Raw genomic sequence first — 17,248 nt, 5'->3', positions numbered from 1 at the left:
ACTACAATTGTACGCTAACAATATCGTGCTCATAATAAAGCCTGAGAAGGAGGTCCAAGCAAAAGCCTTTGAGATCTAAGAGCAATTTGAGTTGCTTGGCAGATATTAAATAAAAATAGAAATTACACTGTGTAGTTTTGCACCTACGGATTTACATCCCGATATTCTAAATAAAAATACAGAAAAGATATCTGGGTGTTTATTTTTCGGCTTGAATTTCTGAACTATTTTGTATTAATTTATTTTTGCAGTTTTATATAGCGCTTACAAGACCCAAAGGGGTATCAGAGCGCTTTACAGCATACATGTAAAGAAACATAAACAATAGAATACAGTGAGTAGCATCAGAGTGCTGGATGTCCTATAGTTTGAGGTCATTGACCAGATGCATGGAGATGATGCTTGAGGAGAAATTCTTTTAGTTGTTTCTTGAAGGTCATGAAGGAGGGATTGGTTCTGATGTGGGTAGGGAGGGAGTTCCAGATGGTTGGGGCATTCCCTGAGAAAGAGTGGGAGAGGGCTTTTTGTTTTTGTCTTTTTGGGGGGATTAAAAGGAGCGAGTTGGAGCTTCTTAGGTTTCTTGATTGTCTAGCTTTTGTGAGTTTGGCTGTGAGGTCGTCCGGTTTGCCTGTGTGTAAGGTTTTATGGGTGAGACAGGCAGTTTTGAAAGTGCAGCGTGCTTCGATGGGTAGCCATTTTAGAGTCTGTAATGCAGGGGGTATGTGGTCGTATTTCTTGGTACCTGTGACCATTCTTGCTGCTGCGTCTAGGGTGGTTCTCATGGGGGCTATGTGTGTTGTAGGTGTCCCAGTTAGTGTGGCATTTCCATAGTCAAATCTGGACAGAACTAGAGATTGGGTTGTGATTTTTAGGTCATTGGGAGTATGAAAGGGTTGAAATTGTTGAGGAGTTTTAGGTTGCAGAGGGCGCCTTTTGCTGTGGATTTTATGTGGGAGCTCATGTTGAGATTAGTGTCTAGAGAGATCCCCATTGATTTAGCTGATTTCGCTGAAGTAAGTTTGCAGTTTAGAGAGTCAAGGTTGTTTATCCATTCTTGGATCTGAGGGGTTTGTTCATGATTGGAGAAGACAAGGTTTTTGTTTTTTTCTTGGTTGAGTTTGAGGTGGTTTAGTGTTAGCCAAGTTTCTACTTTAGAAAATGTGGAGTTGAGTCGAAGGATGTTATCGAGGGAGGATACCTCGAAGTACAGCTGGGTGTCGTCAGCATAGAGGTGGTAGGCGATGTTTGCTTGTTTTAGAATGGTAGTGAGCGGTTCCATGTAAATGTTAAAGAGTGTGGGGGAGAGAACTGAGCCTTGAGGGACACCTCGAGTTGAGGGGGAGGTGTCGGACATCGAGTTTTTGATCCTTATGATTTGGGAGCGGTTATGTAGAAATGAGGAGAACCATTTTAGGACATTGCCATCTGCTCCGATATGCTTTTGTAGGGCGTCTAGGAGTAGAGTGTGATCAACCGTGTCAAAACCAGCAGATAGGTTGAGGAGGACAAGTAGGCAGCATTTGTTAAGGGAGTTGTGAATGTCATCGTTTATGCTCAGTATAGCGGTTTCTGTGATGCATCTCTTTCTGAACCCGGATTGATGTGAGTCAAGTAGGTTGTTAGATTCCAGGTGTTGATTCAGTTGAGCGAGAACGTATTTCTCCAGGATTTTAGCTAGGAAAGGGAGGTTGATGATGGGCCTAAAGTTTTTGAGGTCATTTGGATCAACATCGTTTTTTTTTGGAAGGGGGGGTGACTTGGCCTTCTTTGAGGCAGTCGGGCATCAGACCGTTGTTTAGGGAGCTGTTGATGATCTTTGTCCACAGTGGGTTTAGGGTGGGGTTGAGGTTCTTTGCCAGGGAGGCGGGAGAGGGTCTGCATAGTGGTTGGAGGTTTGGAGTTGGCAATCACCTTGGAAATATCCTCTTCGGAGAGAGATTTGAAGGCCTTCCAATGCTTGGTGGAAGATGGCGGTCTTCGGTGAGCGCTTATTTTGTTGGATGACAGAAGGGGGTTCTCGGATTCTGGGAGAGTGTCATGAACTAGGGTTGAGTTAGGTCTCGTATGGGTGAGGATTTGCTGTTTTGGGATTGAGGGTGTTGGTCAAGGGAGAGCTCAATATTGGTGTTTTTGTCATTGAAGAATTTGGCCAAGCTGTTGCACTGAAGTTTGGAGGCAGGCGGGTTAGCTTTGGTGGCTTTGGAGGTCTGTTTCTGTATGATGTGGAAAAGTTTTTTGGGGCGGTTTTTGGCTTTGTCTAGTGCAATCCGGAAGAAAGAGTCTTTTTCCTTAATTATGTGCCTATTGTAGTTACTGCGTTATTTTCGGAGCTGGGAGAGGTTGGTTGAGGATGGGTTTCCTCTCCAGAATCTCTCTGCGGCTCTTACTTTTCTCCTTTCTGAGTTGAGGTATTTGTTGAACCAGGCTCGGGAGGGGATCTCTCTGACTCTTTTCAGTTTCAAGGGGGCTAGTTGGTCAAGAACAGTTGTCATTGTCCTGTTGTACAGTGTAGTGAGCTCGACCTTGTTGAGGTTGTCCGTGGAGGTTGGGAGAAGTGATGTTATGGTTTCTTCAAGGACAGGGAGGGGGATGGACTTGAGGTTTCTGCTCATTTGATGGGTAATTTGTGTTTTGACTGGTGGGGCTGCGGTTTGATTGATGTTGAATCTAATGATGTGGTGGTCTGACCAGTCGATTGGGAGAATGTTATTGATGGTTATTGTTTCATTTCTGGCTATGATTGCATCTCGGGTTGAGCCCTTGTTGTGGGTTTGACCCTTGCAGTATTGGGTGAGTTCATTTGTGAGGAGGAGTTCATTTAGTGACTGTATAACATTGTCCTTTTCGTTATTCCAGGGGAGGTTGAAATCACCCAGGATGATGTTGTCGGTGTTGACTAGGGAGCAATGTGTAAGTAGGTCTGATATTTGTTCTCCTAATGCAGGCAAATTTCCTGGGAGGTGGTAGATGAGATGATATTTTGTTACTTTGTTGTTTTGACGTGTTATGTTGGTGTTGAGGTATTCGAAGGTAGAGAAGGAGTGTGTTTTGATTTCAACTATATTAATGTTGTTCTTATGGATGATGGCAATGCCGCTACCGCAATGGTCTATTCTGTCTTTTTTGATAATGGAGAAGCCCGGGGGGACTAGAAGGTCAAGGAGGGGATATGATGTTTCATTGAGCCAGGTTTTGGTGAGGTATGCGATATCAATGTTGTGATTCAGTATGGCATCCACCAGCTCTATTGCATGCTTGACTGTGGATCTGCAGTTTAAAAGCATGCAGTTTACCTTGTCGCTGTTGGAATGATTTTGGGGGAGGGGGGAGCTTGAGGAATGGTAGTGCGTTGGGAGGGCAGTCTTGTGGACCTTGGTTGGTTGTTGTCTCTACCTATTCTGGTGATTACCTGTATGTTGGAGGGGGGATTGGGTTGTTCTGGGGTCAGAGGATTTGGCGAGTGTTCTTGCCTCTCTCAGAGACATCTCAGGTTTCGCTCTTCTTGGTCTGAGAGATTGGGTGCTACGAGCGTTGCGGTGCCAGCTGGTCGACTGGTGATTGGGCAGTTGAGGTGGCTCACTGATGTTTATAATGGAGGGGAGTATTGAGTGTTGGGCAGGGGAGGGGGGGCGTATTGGTGTTAAGAAGTATTTTGTTTATGCCCTGTGTGATAGTGTTGATTTGGGTGTGGAGAAGGGAAAGGTGTTCAGTTATGCTTGTGAGGTGCGTAAGGGTCATTGGTAAGAGAGTGTTGAGTTGATTTTCTATAAGTGTGAGGCGTTCAGTTAGTTCTGCCATTGACTCTGGGTTAGGTGTGAGGGGAGGGGTTGAGGGCAGATCCAACAGAGATTGTGGGTTGGGGCAGGAGGGTTGAGGGTTGGTAATATTAGGGGGAGGGGAGGTGTTGGGGGGCTGATTCTGCTGAGGGTGTAGGTTGGGACTGGAGGGTAGAGGCTTGGTCAGATTTGGGGAAATGGCGAGACATGCGTCTTCTGATGGGCGGTGGAGGGCGGATTGTAGAGGGTGTTTCTTGAGTGTATTGGCGTTGTTTTGTCTGAGGGTTGGGTGTTGGTCAGGCGGGTTTTCGTGTAAACACGGGTAGGGGGATTGGGGTAGGTGTACTGGGTGGGGTGAGGGGGTGGGGCAGTGCATGATGTCTCGAGGTGGAGGTGTGGTTGGGGGATGGGAGTGGGGGTAGAGTGGGATCTGGCATGGGGGTGGGGTGTAGGTCTGAGGAGTTCAGTAGTTGAGGGCTTGCGGCAGTATTCATGGCCGTTCTTACTTGGGTCGGGTTCTGGGGTGCGAGAAGGGAAGGGGTTTTATGTGTTGTTCACATCCCTAGACATGCACCGCGACCATAGTCCGAACACTGTGTGCAGAAGCCGTCAAGGTCAAATAACAATGTATGCTGTTGAATTCAGGTTGATCGACCCACGCTCTAAACACAACAAGCACACAGCTGCGAATATCTGAAACTCGGGTGCCTTTAATATTGCATTTTGCATGCATGATTCAGACACTTGGAGAAAACTTTTCCAGACACAGAGAGCAGAGCTGATCCTGTGATGTGATTCACCTAAGCTGATCTTTGAGGTATGGGGTTCCACATTCAAACCTAGAGACCTTCTATTAGTTTATAAAACTAGTTTACTAGCCAAGGGAGGGTGGTTCACAAAGTATTATAGAACTTGTTTTCCACTATCACTTTTAATATGATTCCTTCCTTCATTTTCTATGCTATTGTAACAATGCTGATGGTTTTATTTTTAATCATTTATCTGCTTATGTTAGCCAAAGTATTGCACCTTAGAGCACGTAGTTAAAAATAAAAATGTTAAACTTTTCCGTGTCTCTGATTACTCTTGTTGTGGACTGATATGAGAATAATAACGAAAAGGTGTTTCTGATTCCCACCATTCCTGAGAGTACTGTAAGTCGCTTGTTCTGGGTTGTCTAATCATTGGTAGCTTCGAAATGATATGGAGAACGAATGAGACACTGATGCTAGTCGGATAGGGGTTCTGGGTACTGGGGTGAGTTTTTTGGCACATCACAATTCACTGAGGTCCTGGTTTCCTGTGCATAGTTCTGTGCATGAGCAGAATCCCCTCAACAGGGTGGGGCAGTTGGACGGGGTCGAGATCGAGTTTCGCAGCTTGGGGAGGGTGAGTTCAAATTGGTGCAGGTTGGGGTCGTTGTCTTGGACCATGACTTTGCCATTTCTGTATACTGTTATGGTGGGGTTGATTCTGAAGGGAGAAGGTTTAGAGATAGTTAGTATTTGTCGATGGGGGATGTTTATGAATTTGGTAACTCGCAGGTGGTATTATATGATCTAAATTTTGCCCCACTTCTACAAAAAGTCCAAGATTTATTCTTGCGATGGAATTCTCTTCTATTACCCATTTTGGGCAGGGTTGCACTGATTAAAATGTCGTTTCTTCCACTTTTCAGCTTTTTTCTGCAATTCCCTGTGTTTTAATGGCCTCTTTCTTTTCTAAATTAGAGTCTATGTTTACATCCTTTCTTTGGGGCAAGAAGGTCCCTCTAATTGCACTTAGCACTTTCATGAGGAGCTGGAAAATGGTGGATTAGCTTTCCCTAACTTTAGGGAGTATTATTTTGCATACTTTGCAGACTATATGTCTAGGTTTTAAGCCAGAAATACAATCTGGTTTTTTTATTAATTACTTTATTGACTTAATCTGCAAAGAGAACCAGATCCACTGCCCACTAATAATTGTTAAATTAGTACGGTATAAGTGTATGCAGTGGTTTTTCCATAATCGTCAGGCCTTTTATAGAAGATACTCTATCCCCACAATTAATTCTTCAACTCCGTTATGTGGTCTCATCTCACTATCTGGGATCAGAGATTTGTCTATAATTATACAAAAATGGGCCAAGGCTGGCTTTGGGAAAATCTCAGATTTCTTAAGGAATGATAGATGGCTAAATATAGCTGAAATGTCTCTTTTAATTCCAAATCATTTACTTCTTCTTTGGTCATACAACATTTTTAGTAAGTTCCTGAGTAAGATTGATTAGGTCCATATCATTGAACCGAAATGCTTAGTATATTATCTATTTGATGATACCGCATTTAAGAAACCCGGGGAATGGATAAAGCATTTAGCCTCTATCAAGGGCATGGATCTTGAGGTGAAGGCCATAACTAAATGGGCAAAGCATGAGGAGTTGGAAATCACAGCAAGTATGTTGTCAGCAGTTAATAATCTCAACTTTAGTATGTTAAGGGGTGCCAATTGGCGAAGGATGTTATTTGTTAGTAAATGGCTTCTTTATAGAACTCCACTTTTTCTATCTAAGGCTTACCCCAATCAATCTGAGCAGTGCTTTTGTTGCCTTAACCATTCTTCAGCCAATTGGACACATATTATATGACAATGTCCCCTGATCCAGAGGTTCTGGAAGGATATTTTTCACTACTTGGAAGCTGAGTGCTTAATTACAATAGATTTGAACATTCGCCTGATCGTGTTTGGCTATGATCCAGACCTTCTTCTTTCAGACAAGGTGATCAAATTATTATATATTGCAATGGCTGTTGCCAGATTACTTTTGCTTCAGAGATGGCGATCGAAACTTATACCATCTAAAAATCATTGGGTCTGGAAAATGAAGCAGGTTAAAAAAAGCGAACAAGCCTATGCACTGCAAATTGGTGGACTTAAGAAGTTTGAGAAGGTTTGGGCAGCCTATTTTGATTAAGATCTCAAAAATTAGCTCATATCTCAGGAGAATCTTCCAGCATGTTCGATCCCTATGTATTGTAATATCAGAATTTTAATTTACTATACGATACTTCATATTTTATTGCAACATAGCTATATCAATCAATATAGGATGAAATAGTATTCAGGCCATGCTCGCAGGTATCTCTGTATGTGCTTAAGGTATCTAAGGTTCAATTAATTGTTTGGTTCATGTTAATTATTGGCAGCGGATGCAGTTCCAAGATATTAAGAGTTTCATTTTTTGAATACTGGCTTAAATGTATATATTGTCTCTCTTTTATTGATTTTAGGACTTACTGTTTTCAGGCCTATTGGTGTCATTGAATAAGATTTAATGAATATTATGGATGTATGTATGGATAAAAAAACTTCTTGTTATATGGACTTCAATTAAAATAAATAGAAAAAAAATGGATGAATGTGTCAGTGATTCACATTTGGGACTGGTATTCATTTGACAGTTATTTAATAAGGTAAAGGTTACACCCTGAGGATGTTCCCCTTGGCAGTAATTAATGAGGCAAGCTTAGTGCCACATCACAACAATACACTGGACTTCATAAATAGTCATGGACTGCCATTTAATTTAGAATTTAATTTGAGAGACTTATCTCATTGTTTGAATAAATGTCTACTTTTATTTTCACCAAGTTTTTCCTGGCATTAAGTTTCCTTTGAAATTGTGTGATTCCTAGAAATGTTTCTGACTAAATTGTGAGGCTCATATTTTGATTTACTGTTATGGTAGTAAATACAACATATTTTATTTATGTCTACTTTGCTAAGTGCCTACATTGTTTAAAATAGTGTGTGATGGTCATTTGAATGAAGGTGTAAACATACACCATGAAAATGGGCACTTGCACCAACAAACAGATGTTTACATTGATTTTTGAAGTTTTACTACAGGTGTGTTTGGTTCACCTTGATTACTGATAAGAATGAACATATATGCATTGCACCGTATAAAATATTGAGAGCATTACAATTGGATACAATACAGGACTTGCACTAGACAAGGGGAATGTTACATGAATTTAATTAATAAGGTAAAGCTTTCACCTTGTCTAGTGCAATTTTTACAGCATGTTACTTTGCACTTATCCCACATATGTGTAATGCATGTGATTTTAATTTAACAATTTTCAGCATTTATTAAAAAATATATGTATGGTGACTTTTTGATTTTTTGATTGATTTCCTTCTTTGAGCAAGTGTCCATTCTTTTGAAGGCAGCCTACACCAAATTTATACATACAGTGTGATCATACAGGCGTGTTTCTTTAAAGTTCTTAAACAACATCATTACAGACATATTCATTGCACATTGGTATGCTACTGCTTGTAAGAGACAGCTGTGCATGAGTGTTTTTGTTTAGAAAAGGATTAGCAAAGGATAGTGAATGTTTAAAAAAAAATCGATTCTGGAAAAACCCTGGAGTGACCACTTTACTATTAAAGGCCCTCACTGCCCCTTACAGACAGAGAGGAGAATTCCCCCTAGGCTGGACCGAGACTCTGAGGCTGATCCTTCGACAGGCAGAGACCAGACATCCCTTGCGGGGTGCCATCCTCAATGCAGAGACAGGTTCTTTCATTCAGAACCATCAGGTGAGGGGTTAGTGCTTCCCCAGGGGATTTGTGGCTCCATTAGGAGCTATCCTGACATTTGCATACAGAGGCTTCACCCACATACCTAGGCTAGGTACATTTAGGTAGGCTACGCATCGTAGGAGTACGCCAATGCTTTTGTATTACATAATGTTTTTATTCATCTTATTAGCACCATGATAGAAATGTATATACTTTTTAGGATATTGGTGCTAACGATTACATTTGTCTGCTCCTTTCTTTTGATCGTCGCAGCTAACATGTTTCATACCAGACTGAGGCTTGACCAATAAATAAATATTGAAACCGTTCCAATCGTCATTTTATGTGTCTTCTGAGAAAAATAAGCTTGAGTGACTGAACTAAAGATACTGTGTTGTTTACACGATACCTGAGGAATCAGAGTTGTCTTGTTCAGTGGTTGCCAGAAACTACATACACCACTGTAGAATACAGGGTGGTGGTAGTGGCACTGTAGATCAAGCAGGTCTCACAGCTGCCTAACCCTGTGGGGGTGTACAAAGTCTTTCTGCACACCCAGCCCTCAGTTTAGATCATCCAAAATGTGCAGGTCCTAGGGGGGTCCTAGGAACTGCATGACAAAAGTGGAGCTTCTTGTCAATTTCATCCTCAATTGTATTGATTTTGTTCATCATCAAGCACCTACAGCAGTGGCAGGACTTGAAAGATCGAGTCCATGGCAGAAAAGGAAGTGTGAAAGTGAGAAAAGGTTAGTTTAAGCTTAATATCTCTCACAATCTGCCAACTCAGGTGTGGAGATTTTACCACCACAGTCACATCGGCGGGAAGGCACATCATAATTGGCCCGGTGGCCAAACTGGCTGCCCTCCCTCCGTCAGCTGCTTTTGCCTATTGCACCATTGAAGCGGGTGAGCATACCTGGTGGAGTCAGTGGCACTCCAGCGATCTTTCATCTAGTGAACCACCAGCATCTAAATAGAGTGGGCAGACTCCCTAGTAGGTGGGCGCAGAACCCATCAAATAGTGGTGGCTGGCCAAGACCAGGGAATACCTGGTTTTAACATGGCGAAAAGAGGAGAAATTCTTAATTTCTCCTCATTTTGCTTCATTGCGCAGCACACATAGAATGATTGTCTATATGCAGAAAAGTATCCCTTCCTGCACATAAACATTCATTTAAAGAAATGACAATTTGCAACTTCTATATGTGCTGCACAATGCAGCACACATAGAAGTTACAATTCACCATTCTGGATTGTTTATGTGCAGAAAGGGATACCTTCCTGCACATAAACAATCATTCCACCCAACTCAGACACGCTTGCACTATGGGGCAAGAGTGTCTGCGTTGGGGCTAGGCAGCCAGATTCAGATCCAGCGCTAGGGGAAACGCAGGGGTGCTCCACATTCTTGTCACTATGGCCCATTTCTGCATTTTCAGAATGGCAAAGCATTGCTTTAGCAATGTTTGCTTAACACCACGCTTCACCATTCCCTTGTAAATTTGCCCCTTGGAGTCCACTCCTTTGTTTTGGTACAAGAGTGAGAACAGCTCTAATCTTCTAGGCTCTTCTCAAGTCACATACAGCAGGCCTAGTCTTAGTCTTTTCTTTTATAGGTGCAGAAAGTTTTCTAAGTAGGGTAATGTGGGTGCCACATGTATGCTTGCACCAGCCTGGGGTAGGAGTGACTCCTGGCCCCTCCCTAATCAATAGGGTAAACATTCCCAGAGGCAACTCTGCCCACGTTTGCAGCACTCCCTAAGTGCCATACTGCAGCCACTCCCATAGTGCCCATCTCTGCTTTAAAAATACAGTACATTCCGCATTTGTTACTCACTACAATATTTCAATATAAACCGCCGCATCTTTGCTATACAAAGAACAATAGTATACACATATTTCAATCCTTATCCAATATCCAACCAGCCCATCTCTGACAGCTTGCCCCCTTATGATATGACATGGAAAACTTTGAGATCCCTCCCAGTGGTCCCATCAAAGTTGGAAAACATTTCTACCCTTCAATGCAATAAAGTATAAATTAAAAGTCAGTAAATCAACTTTATTCGGCCTCTGTGGTGCATTTTTACCCCACTCCTGTGGGGACAAGTCAATCTAAGTGTTGCGAGGCAAGGGAAGTGTTCATTTCATTCAAATACGACTTAAAGGGGCCCCATATGTCTTCCGGATGAGACGCAGAGGGTTGAGTTTCTGCATACAGGTCACTGTTCGTGTTGCAATGGGCTAAGCTCTGGAGCCAAGCCTTAGTTGTAGTGAAGCTTTACAGCCCCATTTAGGTGCTATCTCTCTTTTTGCGTGCAAGAAAGCGATGGCAGTGAACTTTCGAACACCTTTGGGGAAATCCAGCACACAACCCAGGAGGGCAGATCCAGGGGAAGGTGGAACCTCCAAATCAATCATCTTAGTTATTTCCTTGCAAACTGAACGCCGATAGGCCCCATTCTGTGTCGAAATCAGCGTGTGGAGCCCCGCATTTACAACAGGAGTGTGGTCTGGGTAGGTCAATGTTGTTTAGTCTTTCTGGAGACATGTAAACTCTCCATATCATTTTTAGATGTAGTAACCTGTGTCGACTGTTTAAGACTTCTTTGATTTGCGCACAGCGAAATTCCCAATGTGAGTCTGGTATTGGATGCCCTATATCTCGCTCCCACGCCTCACGAATCTTAGTGTCTTTTCTGGGGACCAGTGCCATACACGCACAGTACATTTTAGAGACTAAACTTTTCGCCTCCAGGGGTCATAATCACAGTGGTTATCGAGCCAAAAGCGGCAGGCTCCAGGGGAAACTCAGCAAACGTTGCTCTGAATGCACATCGGACACAGTTGAGAATGAAATTGTCCATGAATGTAGCCTCACTGAATCTACCCTCCTCAGTTCCTGAGAAAACATGGCCCCCAGTGATAAGGTCTCCGATTTTACTTATTGAGAATTTGGTTAATGTGCGCTGCACTAGCTTTTCTTGTATAATGGGGATACATGAATATCGGGATGTCAGGGGAGTATAATGCAGTTGCAGCAGTGACTCGAGCCAAATTCCGCCACACCCAACTAGTGGTTGATACAGCTTGAATGTCTCAGGATCTCTTGGGAATCCCTGGGGTAAAATTGTGCTCAGCTTCGCAGGCAACACTAGATCAGCCTCAGTTCTGGTAAAGGGAAGTTGAGCACCTGGATGGTACCAAGAGTGCGCAAAACTGCACTGCACTACCAAATAATACATTTGAAGGTTAGGAACCCCAAATCCCCCTCTATCATGAGGCAACGTCATGGCATCCCAGCTGACTCTAGACCTCTTAACGCCCCATATCAATCTTATCAAGCAGGAGCGAAGCGTGAGAAAAAAACTGTTAGGAAGTGGGATCAGAATGTTATTAAATAGATACAGTAATTTCAGAAGAACAATCATTTTTATCAATGCCACTGGAAGGGGAAGGCGCAGTCATCTGTCTACTTGTGACTCAAGGGTAACCATCGCTGGACCATTATTAAATTGTACAATCTGATCTGTATCCATATGGATGTGGATACCCAAATACCATGTCGAATTGGTGCACCAGTCAAGCTGAAATTCGCAATCTCATTTCTTGGTGCAGGGAGTGATGGGGAAAATCACTGATTTGCCCCAGTTGATGCCCAGGTGGGAATATCCTCCAAATCGAATGATCTCCCTGATAAAAGGTTTAAGATTTTCTTCAGGTGAGCGCACATAAAGGATAATGTCATCCGCATAGAGGGAAATGAGTAGAGGGCCTGTCTTGAACTGAAGACCTCTATGTAAATGGTGTACTTGAAAGTGTCTAACCAGGTGTCCATTGCTAGGATAAAGAGCAACGGAGAAAGTGAACACCGCTGCCTGGTGCCACGAGAGAGGCAAAAGGACAGTGAAATCGTACCATTCAGTTGAAGTTTGTCAGTAGGGCCATGATATAGTAACACGGTAAGGGCGATAAATCCATTTGGCATGCCCATTCTGCGCATCACTGCCAAAAAGAAAGGCCACTCCAATGAATCGACGGCCTTTTCAGGGTCAAACAGTACTGCGGCTGCTGACACCTCCTGCGATATTCTGTGAATGACCGTAAACAATGTCCTCAAATTAAGAGCGGTCGACCTATGAAAAATAAAACCTGATTGAGTCACTGGAGATTATCCGATTCAATAGTAGGGCTAGCTGCATCGCTATCATTTTCGCCAATATTTCATAATCGAGGTTCAGGAGTGAAAGAGGTCTATATGACCCACAAGCCGTCGGGTCTTTCCCAGGTTTGGGAAGCAATACAATCACCGCTTAACGCAATGTAGGGGGCAACTGTCCACACTCTAGGGCCTCGCTATAGACCTCAAGTGAGCACGGAGCTAACAGATTCTTATCTGCCTTGTAGAAATTCCCTGTGACCCCATTTATGGCATCTATGGCACTCGAGATCTCTTCCACTGAAAGGGGTTCCCCAAGTAACTCTTGCATGAATTTTTCTAGCTAGACCAAGGCAATCTCTGATAAGTATTCCTCATGGTCTCAAGTATTGCTGTTTCCCCAAGATGTGTACAGGTTGGAGTAGTATGACAAGAACTTGTCACGCATGTCCAGGGTGCTTGTAAGTATCTGGCCTGCAGAAGAACGTATCTCAGTGATCCTGGTCTGTTGCCCTCCCCGTAGCGGCAGACGATGCTATACTTGGTTACAAAAAGAGTTTCCCACTCTACGGCCTCCCTGAATTCTGTCATTAAGGTCAGTTGTGTGCTGTATCTAACTGAATCAGGTCGTACAATCTGTTCTCTGTCTTATTCGTCCAATTTCTATTCAATGCCAACTATCGTGGCTTGAAGATCCTTCAGTAACCCTACTTGTTTAGAAATGCATACACTGCGCATGTAGGCCTTAAAGGCTTACCAAAGTGGGGCCAAACTGGTGACAGATCCAGTATTAAGTTCAAAATAATCTTCAATAGCCACCCGAAGCTCCGAGTGGAAGAGATTGTCAAGCAAGGCACAACCAGGGAATCTCCACTGTCTCTCAACTCCCTCTGGCCTAGGGACACAAAGCTTCAAAATCACAGGGAGTGATCCGAGTATGTTCTGGGAAGAGGATTGATAGATTGGCACCAGGTGGATAAATTTGGGGTGACCAGTTAATAGTCTAATCTGGTCCAAGTGTCATCACGGGCTGCACAGTGAGAGTGACGGGGTAGGTCGGGTGTCGTTGACGCCAGACATCGATCAACCCAGTGGAGTCCAATAAATCCGACAGAGCCCGACGTGCACGTGGCTTCGTATATGATGACCTGGAAGAGCTATCTAATGCTGGGTCCATTAAGAGATTAAATTTACTCCCCCATGCAATAAACTCGGCCTCTAACTTCAAGATATGAAATTGTACATTGTGGAAATAATCTGGGCAGTCAGTATTAGGAGCATATATATTCACCAAACCTATGCAGTGACCAATTAGCTGTCCTGTTACCACAGTGTAGCGTCCCTCTTTATCATTGTGTACTTTATGTAATTGAAATGGCAGACATGTCTGTATTACAATTGCAGTACCTCTTGCCTATGTACAGTACCCAGCAAAATATCTGTGAGGACCCCAACTGGACGCAAATGCAGTGATGTCAACCCTAGGGAGGTGGGTCTCTTGCAAGAAATGCAATATCAATCCCATGTCTCTGTAAATAGTGTAATATATTCCTCCTAATCTTAGCATTATTTAGCCCTCCGACATTCCAGGTGATGAGTGAAAGGTTCAAAAAAGTGGACAAGTTATTCAAACCTGGCATTTGTGCTATAGAACAGTGATGCCTGATGCGTAGCGGCACTAGTGATGCTCAATGCACAGCGAGCGGACTGTATCAGTAATGAATGGAACCATAGATTGAGAAACACCCCTCCCCTCCCTGCTCAACCCCATGAAGGGAACAACCCCATTGAGTATACAATGACAAACCCCATGCAGACTATTCAACAATGACTATATGTAGAAACCGACGCATTCTATGAACGTCTTACTCACTTTATGTGCTAAACACATGGGGGAATGGCAAAGCCACACCAGAGACCCAACTTAATGATTATCTGACTAGACCAATGTACACCCATCGTTATTGACAGCGAGGTGATAATTGTGAGAAATAATTTAGTCCAAAATCTTGCTTAAGCGTTATTCAGAAGAAAAAAGCTCCACACTTGCCACAGAGCCACTGTGCGTGGGGGAAGATCTGGCTGCATCCTTGCTTTTCTGGCTTCTATTTCCTTTGTACCCTCTACAGAATTCCTGGACTGCCATGGGGTATTCTTAGAATCTGGATCTGCCCTACACATCTGGGTAGAACGTGCTGGGTAGAACATCCCATATCTGGACCCCAGATTACGTAGCATAGCCTTGACACCATTATATTTGTGCCTCGCTTCTTGTAGCATAGCTGTAAAATCAGGGTACAGAGACAGCATAGATCCTTGCCAGTTAATAGCGCCTTTTTTTCTTGCAAGGCGCAATGCCGTGTCCCTGTCCTGGAAGTTTAAGAGGCGCGCAGTAATGGGCCTGGGAAGGCAGCCTGGATTAGGGCGAAGATCTACCGAACAATGAGCATGTTCAATGAGAAATCCTGAAGTGAAGGCCTCTCTTCCAAATATATCAGTTAGCAGAGTCTCTACAAACTGGTCCATGCGACCGGTGTTGGCTGACTCCAGCACACCTACTATACGGAGGTTGTTGTGCCTGATATGTGCTTCTAAATCTTTATTTTTTATTACCACTTCTTTGAGGAGCTTTTCAACTTGGTCCAGACGATGGACTGATTGAGCAGATCCGTCCTCCAAGTCCAACACCCTCCCCTCTACTGTGTCCAGGCGTCTGTCATGTACGTCCAGTTTGGCACCCAAGTTATCTAATCGCTTGTCTAAGGTGTCAAAGAGGCTGTACAGGGCCCTAAACCCATCCGCAACTCTTGCAATAGAGAACTTGAGTCCACCGGTGGGTCTACTGTAAGACCTGTGTCATAGTCCCCCTCAGCCATGTCTACAGCTGGGCTTTTCTCAGTAGCCTTACTAAACTGAAGGAGTTGCTGTTTGGGTTCCTTACGACCCATGCTGTCTCACCCTCATCTACTGAAAAACTATCTCTCGTGCAGTTGGTATATAGACAGTGAGGGGACTGGAAAGGGAAGAGCTGGGGGGTTCAGTGATATTTGGCAACACAGTTCGCACACCGGTATTGTTGCTGGCATGGCGCGATGCCCATCTAACAAATCAACCAAGCAGCCCACACTAAGGCTGTTGCGCACTCTATGCTCCTGTGTACAACGCGATCCCCAGCTCCAGCCAGGTGCACTTCTCTGCCCGTTATACAATTGTAAGGAGACTTAAAGGGTCAAACATGCCACTGTGCACTATGCAGCGTTGTCTTTGATGGATCCAACTGCAAAACTGGGGTTTAAGGGCTCATCTCCCATGTATGCGCCACTCCGCAGTGCAGCGTCCGCAGTCATATGTGGCAGCCGTGGTGAGGGATCAAAGGTAGTGATAGTCCCCACCCCATGGCCCGCCCAACCGGTCGGAGGACCGTGTCCCAGGCACACCCATAGCCCCTGTCGTCGCAGGGTCTCCGGGAATCGAAAACGGGCAGGCCGCGATGGCACTGGTGTTTTGCCCCAATGTGGCGGATGTTGCAGCTGATGGGGGGAGGAACGGGACATGCTCCCGCTCACCGTGCCTGTTGCATCCTGAGGTAGTGAGTTGCTGCAGCCTCTGCAGGGAGTGGAATTTGCCGCTCGAAGGCCAAAGCTCGCGCGGCTGACATTAAGGCCCCAATCTGAGGCCCGTCGTCGTCTCCGGGATTGGCTCTTGCCCCTTTGGTTCCTAATCTTGGAACGGGCCGATTTCCTCAGGTTTGGCCGCACATCTTGGGACCGCCTGATCGTGGCTCCTTTAAATGTGCAGCGCTCACCACTGCAGCAGCTTTTGGGGCGCAGTCAGTCTGGATCTATGGAGTTTGTCAGGGTGCTCCGGCAGGGCTTCAGCCCTGCGCGGCCATCTTGGTCAGCAGCCGGGCCACGCCCTTCTCTCTGCTTAAATGCAAGACAGCGAACCCCTTCTCCCTTTGTGCAGAGTCTCTGTATCCACTCAAGAGGTGTGTCCAGGGAATTAAGCAGTCCCTCCTCTGTGGTCACTCTAAACTCTTTCTAGGGGCAGCTCTCCCACTGAAATTGGTATCTGCCTGACTGGTGGAACTCAGAAGGTTCCTGCCCATGTTAAACTAGCATCTGCCTGTGAAAGGAGAGGCCTTTTTAAAGTTAATCAAGTTCCTGGGCACATGCCAGAAGGTCAACCTATCAGAGGACTAAACAGATGCCTCGCAAAGTTCTTCGACATGGTGGAAATACACTTATATGCAAGTCTTAAGTGTACATTGATTTGGCTAAATTGTACTGGTAATGTTTACATCTTGATGCACAGGCACTTTAACCTGCCATATTTTACTTGGTATGTTGATTTGGCTAAATTGCACTGGTTATGTTTACATCTTCATGCACCGGCACTTTAACTCAGCATATTCTTCTGCTTCTAACAAGTCAAACTACGATTGAGACCTGGATGAGGTTCCCTCTCAAGCCACATTATTATTGAACCCCCGGTTAACAAAGTATACAAATTTTGTGGATCTGCAGATGGTGCATAAATCAAAAAGATGGATGGATTTTACATGTTTTTTAATGTAATGTTCTTATTTTTAATTGCGAGTTTTGATTACTGAACAATAAACTTACTTACTTACTATCAGAGGAACAGAACAGTTCCCCATACCCAGGGACCTTTGTCTCAGCTCTGGGAGCACGTTCAAAACTCATCAAGGGGCTCAGCTCTTGGGTGACAAAATG

Source organism: Triturus cristatus, chromosome 8 (assembly GCF_964204655.1).
Source record: "Triturus cristatus chromosome 8, aTriCri1.1, whole genome shotgun sequence".
In the NCBI taxonomy this organism is placed as follows: domain Eukaryota; kingdom Metazoa; phylum Chordata; class Amphibia; order Caudata; family Salamandridae; genus Triturus; species Triturus cristatus.
This window is presented reverse-complemented; position numbering follows the sequence as displayed.